Here is a 7536-nt window from a genome sequence, read left to right as displayed (position 1 = left end):
TTATATATATATTAGGAAAGGTACAAAATATGTATAACTGGTTCCAATCTGCCTTTTGGTACTATCTCTTTTTATTAAGTCCTGTTTTAGGCAACATTATTTCAATTCTAGATAAGCCAGAATATTTTCAGCAATAGTGATTTAGATGATGATGGTAAAAAGAGTGCTACAAACATATTGTTAGGGCCATTGAACTGGCTTTTAACTTAGTGACCTTATGCACTACAGAATGAAACCATGTCTGGTTATACACCATCTCCACAGCCCAAAGTTACAGTCACTGTGTAAATCTGTATCACTGAGTGTCTCCCTCTCTTTTTGCTGACTCTTCACTGTTCCAGGGATGATGTCCGATTCTAGGAACTAGCCCTTCCTAATAACATGTTTAAAGGTTGTGAGAGAAAGTCTCACCATCTTCACGTCCACGGAGCATTGAAGTGGTACTTCTTCCAAGACAAATCTGCTGCTGCTTTTGGCAATCCACAAGATATTCATCATTCTTTGCGAGCATCACAATTCTAAGACATCAGGTCTTTGATATTCGTTATTTGTCATCCATTTTTCGACATAAATATGAAGCAGTTGAAAATACCATGGCTTGGGGCAGGCATAGTTTAGTATGGCAAGTCATTTTCATTATCTGCAAAGAAAGTTGTGTTATCTGCATAGCACAGGTTGTTGATAAATCCCTCTCCCAAGTGTGGTGAAATTATATAGTCCTGACAAACTCCCTTCCTGATTTTATACCATACAATATCCCCATGTTCTATTAGAAGAAATTCTTAATCTACGTACAGGTTCCATGTGAGCACAATTAAGTGTCCTGGAACTTCTAGGTAACATTGTTGACAGATAGGTCTTGGTTGAAAGCAGAGAATACCAGATATCTGTTTACTTGTGTGTTTTGTGGTTGGTTGTGTGTTTTTTTTTGTTGTTGTTGTTGTTTTAGCTATATGAAAAGGCATTTGGCTGTGTGGACACAACATAGCAAAGAATGTGAATTCCTGAATCCTCTGTGTCCAAGCAAGCTTGGTGGGCCACATATACCTCAAATTTGCATAAACCTACCCAGTCATGTAGTGGGCAGAGACCATAACTAGAAAGTCATATCCACATAAAGTAATTCACTACATCACTCTGCTCTATGAAATTCTGAGGAATAAATGAGGCAAAGTCTGCAGGGCTTACGTAAATTCTACCCATGCTCATTTTAAACCTGCTTAGTGTGGGTTGGGGTAAGCAAACTTTCTGTAAAATAGCAGAGAAATATTTCAGACTTTGCAGGCTATAGGTTTTTTGCAACTGTTCAACTCTCATGAGATGGCATCTATATACAACATATGAGAGTGGTTGTGAACCAGTAAAACTATGTACACTAAAATTGGAACTTCATGTGATTTTCACTAGTCATGAAATAATAATCTTGATTTAAAAAAAATTTTTAAAATGTAAAAACCATTGTTAGACCCTGAATTGTAAAACAACAGATGATGAAGATTAAAGATTCTGCAACTGGAGGAGACTGACCAAGGGTTAACCTTGAGTGGGGAAACCCACAAACAGGTGGATGTCTTCAGACAAAATCTCTTCCATGAGGCTGAGGAGTATCTCTCCACATTCTTGCCACGGATCATATACCTGAATCAATGTGTGAAAGAACTTCAATGTGGTTGACCTGACTTCCCTGTGGGCTCCACTGAACATCCCAATCCCAGACCCCACCCAAGGACAATGAGATGGAAACCTAAGCAGAAGAGAGATGTCCCTAAGTGGCTTTCTTCCCAGAAATGAGAAGGTGCTTTCCCTGATTGCCATATGTTAAACCATACGTCTGTACTCTCAAAGAGAAATGCATTCTAGTGATCACGTGGATCCAGCCTCTGATTCTCAATATTGAGGATGGAAATTGGTGTGGCAATTCAGGACAAAGTTCTGGAAAGGATGAATGCAGCCAAGACCAAGTGGAAGCCTTTCAGACAAATATTTCCAGGTGCTTCTCAGAATGTGGGGACACAATGACCAAGGCCTCTGAGACGTGACTGATGGATTACCAGGACCTGGTGCATGAGCAAGAGGAGGTGGTTTAAAGGGAGCTCTGAGTCACAGTGCTGGACCTCAGCACCTTCTTTGCTGAGCTCTCTCATACTACCAAGAGCAACCTAGAGGAAAGTCAATCCAAAGGGAGAAGAGAAGCCATCAATGTACCAAACTCTTAGGTAGCTAGGCGAGGCTATTCTTTGGAAAGATGGAGGGTCAGCAAAGCGGAGGATGGCCCCTAGTGAGATTAACTGACATGGTGACCTCAGCAATGGGCTCCAGTGTGTTAGAGTTGATGAAGATGGCATAGAATAGCACAGTGTTCAGATCAGATATTCATAGAGTCATTGTGAGTTTTCCTTGCTGTGACAATATACTCTAAAGTGACTCCCTGTAGTCAGGCATGTCTCCAAATTGAGGAGCAATGTTAGCTGTTTGGAGACCAATGTGCACCTGCTTCATTTACTTGCTATACATCTGAGAGCTGGACAATGAATAAGGATGACAGAAAAATTGATGCCTTTGAGCTGTCATGTTGGAGGAGAGCACTAAATATTCCATGTACAAAAGAACAAACAGTGTATCTCAGAGAAAGTACAGCCAGAGCGTTCCTTGGTGGCAAAGATGATAAAGCTTTGTCTCACATACTTTGGGCCTATTGCTAGGAGAAGCTATTCCTTGGACATAATGTTTTGGAAAGGTGGAGGGTCAGACAAGGAGAGGAAGACCTTCAATGAAATGGATTGACACTGCAATGGACTCAAGTGTGTCGGAAATGGGAAGGATGGCACAGGATAGGACAGGTTCAGATCTGTGGTTCATAGGGTTGCTATGAGTAGTACTCGATGGTGCCTAACAATAAAAACAAAACAAAACTACAAACCCACCAACCAAACAGGTAATAGGCTGCATTTTAGCATGAGGGTCACTCCACTGTCACTGAGTCTGACTCATAGGGCCCCTCATCTCTTGGTTAGCAGCCTGACATGTTATTCCCTGTGCCACAAAGGGTACTATGGTTGAAGTTAAAGTAGGTAATCTTTACTTTTGAATGAAGTATTTAAGATTCTTTTCGTCTTGGTTTCATCCTTGAAAAGAAAGGATTCAGGACAGAGGGGTTGATAACAGGTGGGGAAGAATAAGGACTATCATCCGTGCCTACAGGAAGGAAAGGAATGAATGGAAATTCTGTGAGTCTCTGAGAAATACTTGGTGGGGAGACTCAAACCCACAGAGACATTGTAGAAAAGCACTTAAATCCAGTTTCTAGTTGATTACTTGAGGAAGCATTGTAATAGAATTAACAATATATTAGGTGTTAGCGATAAATCTATTATTTATAGTCCCTAGCTGCTTTCACCATTTTCCTTGAGGCTGAGAGCTTGTGTTCATTATACATATGTGGCATCTGGCACACTGTGCTAATCAAGAAATGATGAATGAAAAAGTATCAGGTCTCAAACCCTGTAAGATAGTTGAGATAATGGAGGGATTGCTACATTTCCTGTCACTGCCATTGTTGCCTCGTATTTGTTGCAAGTCAAATGAACCCAGCTTAAGTGAGATGGGAGTAGGGGAGCCAAAGGATAGTTGGGCCTGAATTTCAAAGTGTGACAGACATATTCTTCATATGAAGGCAATGAGAGTCAGTAGAATAGTTTATAAAGCCATGATGAGAATTAAGTGGCCTCATTTACTTGTTACATTTATGTTGTTAAATGCTGTTGAGTTGTAGACGACTGATAGCAACCTTACGAATGAATGATCTTAACACTTGTATAACTTTCAATGTTTTTCTAAGTTCGTAGAGTTGCTGGAGGCAAGCTATTTGGGAAGTGGATGCCACTCCTGCTTCCAAGCTTGCCTTAATTGCAGAGCTCCACCAGACACTGTCTACCATGGGTAACCAGTATCGCATTTGACACATAAGTGTCACAGTGTTCAGCTTCACTAAGCAAATGGACAGACCAGTGCTAAACCACTTAGAAGAATGTTTGACCCAAAACAACTAAAACCAGGCCTGAGAGCTGTCGGTTAAAATCACCCACCTTTGGCCTAGTAGCATAACTTTCTATCCACTAAGCCAACAGAGTTCTATGATTCACAGCAATTCTATGAACAACTGATCTAACTCTTGCTCTATCCTCACCATCCCCACAATCTGAGACATTCTAGAGCCCATTGCTACAGTCACCGTATCAATCCATCGTGTTGAGGAGTTGCTTTTCTTCTCTGACATTCCACCTCTCTCAGCTTGATGTCATTTCCCAAGGATTGGAACATTTACTATTATTTGTTGTTGTTAAGTGTCATCAAGTTGTAAATGACTCATAGTGACCCTAGGAATGAAAAACCTGAATACTTGTCTTTGTTTTTCTAAGTTTCATAGCGTTTCACTCTATTAAAGCAGCTTGCCTTCAGAAACTATGAACTTGGAGAAATGATATTACATGTATTTGTTGTCCTTTCTAAGAGGCTGGACTCCTGGGTTCAGTGATGTTACTACCTTTGAGCCCAGCTACTAAATCATTATTATGATTACAATTATAACAGGACATTTTTTTTAGGCTTTTCCTCCCTTTCTTTCAACCCAGCTCAGGGTTTAAAGTATTCAGGTAGCCACTAAGTACAAGACTGAAACTTTCATGAGAGAAACAGCAATCTGCTTTAAAACGATTAAATACAGAGGAACAGATCCCTTCTCTTCCCTTGGGAATGATAGCAAGAGTAGATTCGTCAGTGGCATAAACCAGGAACATGGAAAACTCTTGAAGAGGTGGAAGTTTCTGCCTTACTCTTTCTGTCAATGTTTTGGCAATATTCTCCAAAACTGTGGAACCTCTAAATTCCACCCACCACCCCACACACTTAACAAATGAAGCCAATGTCTGTATAATTTTAAGGGGAGTATCCTATTGAGGATAGGTTGAAAGTCTTAAAGATGCTCAGGTTGAAGAGAAATGTAAAAGAAAAAAAAGAGAAATGTGATCAATATTGAGTAAAACCTTCACAGGAGAGCTCTGGTGACCTAGTGGTCCAAGGAACTATGTTGCTAACCTGAAGGTATGTGGTTAAAGTCTACCAGCTGCTCTACAAGAGAAAGATGGGCAATGTCTTCGTGTGATTTATTGCCTCCCACTGGAGGGTCAGCTATGAGTCAGTTTAGACTCAATTATACATGACAACAACAACAACAAAGCTATCACAGATAAAGAAGAAGTGAGAAAGTTGACTGTCTTTAGAGTTTGAGATAAAAGCCCTCCTGGCTCAAGTGCTAATTGTTAACCAAGAGGTTGGTGGTTTGATCTCAACAGCTGCTCCAGGAGAAAGATGCCTCAGTGTGCTTCTTTAAAGATTTGAAGTCTTGGAAACATTGAGGCTGTTCTACTCTATCCTACAGGTTTGTTATGAATTAGAATTGAATGAAGGGCAGTGAGTTTCATGATGATGTTGTTTGTTGCCATTGTGTTGATTTTGGGTCAAGGAGACTCCTTGTATGAAGAGTAGAACCATTGGTAGCTCCATTGGTTTTTCAAGGCTGTGATCTGTGAAAAGCAAATTGCCAGGCTTGACTTCTAAGATGTCTCCGGGTAGATTTGAATGAAAATATTTTTTGGCTAGTTGTTATTGTTATTAGGTGCTGTTGAGTCAACTCTGACATTTGGCAACCCAATAAATGAGAGATAGAAAACTTGCCCTTTTCTGTACCACCCTTACATTCTCTCCCATGCTCAAGCCTGTTGTTACAGTCACTGTGTGGTCCATCTTTTTTAAGGTCTTCTCTTTTGTGGAACCAGGGTGCTCCTTGAAGGCAAGGATGAGGAGACTTTGCTTCACATACTTTGGGCATATTGTTAGGAGAAGCCAGTCTTTGGAGAAAGACATTAAACTTGAAAAGGTGGAGGGTCAGCATCAGAGAGGAAGATGCATCACAAGATGGGTTGATAGGGTGACTGCAACAATGCGTTCAGATGTGATGGAGATGGTGAGGTTAGTACAGGATTGGTTAGGGCTCAGATCTAGCACTGACAGGGCCACTGTGGGTTACAGTATACTCGACTGGACATAACAACTACCTTTCCAGCATGACTCCTTTTATTAAGGACTGACTCAACTGATAACATGATAGCAATAGAACTTTTAACTATTTTTGCCACCCAGAGAACACACATAATGATACTAGAATTAAATCAGTTATCTTTGAGCCAATTCTGACTCATTGGCATCCTCCAAGAACTGCCCAGTAGGATTTCCAGAACTGGAATCTTTATGGAAGCAGATAGCTTCCATGTATTTCTCTGTGGAACTACTTGTTCCAACTGCTGACCTGCCACTTAGCAGCCAGGCACCACAGAGCTCCTATGTAATGAAAGTTAATACATTTAAAATTAGGGAGCTCTGTAGAAAGCTGAACTGTGAACCCAAAGGCGAGACCAAAATAACTTTCTGGTAAATTCGTGAATTGGAGACTCTGGAAATGGGAGAAATGCCAGGTCAGTGTACAAAATGACCTGCAGCCCAAAGTACTATTTTCATGGATTCTATGTTAATGGGATGAGCAGTTCATGTGACATAGGACTCCTACCTGTGCCTCTTGTGGCTGCATGTAGACGAAGGGGACATTTCCCTCCTCACTGAAAACCCTCTTAATCTCAAGAAATTTTACTTTCATGCTTTAGATAGGTGGAAGAGAGAAGGTAAAAGGAAAACAGAGACAGAATAGGATTTGGGGGTGGTGTATGAAACTTGGCCAGTGGAAGAAGTAAATACTGAGAATCTTATAATCTAAATGAGTTCAGGGAGTCTGTAAGTTGCCCTCTAAAATTTTAAAGACTTTACTGAACAACTGACCGGGAGAGATCCATATTTAATCCCTCACCAAAAAAAAGGTGATCTCACAGAGTGTGGAAATTATGGAACAATATCAATATCACATGCAAGCAAAACCCTGCTAAAGATTATAAAAAAAAACAACAACCGGCTGGTATAGTACATCGAGAGAAAACTACCAGAAGTATAAGCTGTGTTTGGAAGAGGTTGTGGTACTATGGACATCATAGCCATGTCAGATGGCTCTTGACTGAAAGCAGAGAGTAGCAGAGGAATGTCTACTTGTGTTTCATTGATTACGCAAAGGCATTTGACCATGTGGATCACAACAAACTGTGGCTAACCTTGAGAAGAATGGGAATCTCAGAACACTTGATTGTTCTCATGTGAAATCTATACTTGGACCAGGAATCAGTTGTCAGAACAGAACAAAGAAACACTGCATGGTTCAAAATCAAGAAAGGAATGTGTCAGAGATGTATCCTGCCTCCATACCTTTTTTAATCTATACGTGGAACAGATTATTTGGGAGGCTGGATTTTATGAGATGGAATGTGGCATCAGGCTTGAAAGATTTACCAATGGCCTGTGTTATGCAGATAACACAATCTTGCTTGCCAATACTGAGGAGGACCTGAAGTGTTTGCTGCATAAAGTCAAGGACTATAG

At 40.6% G+C, this 7536-nt stretch overlaps 1 pseudogene; it reads left to right on the top strand.

The window, feature by feature from the left end:
* Nucleotides 1-2220, top strand: part of LOC102846304 — a 6961-nt pseudogene extending 4741 nt beyond the window's left edge.
* The last annotated feature ends 5316 nt before the right edge of the window (nucleotides 2221-7536 follow it).

Source organism: Elephantulus edwardii, unplaced genomic scaffold (assembly GCF_000299155.1).
Source record: "Elephantulus edwardii isolate Elephantulus edwardi_28Jun2011 unplaced genomic scaffold, EleEdw1.0 scaffold00168, whole genome shotgun sequence".
Lineage (NCBI taxonomy): Eukaryota > Metazoa > Chordata > Mammalia > Macroscelidea > Macroscelididae > Elephantulus > Elephantulus edwardii.
This window is presented reverse-complemented; position numbering and strand designations above follow the sequence as displayed.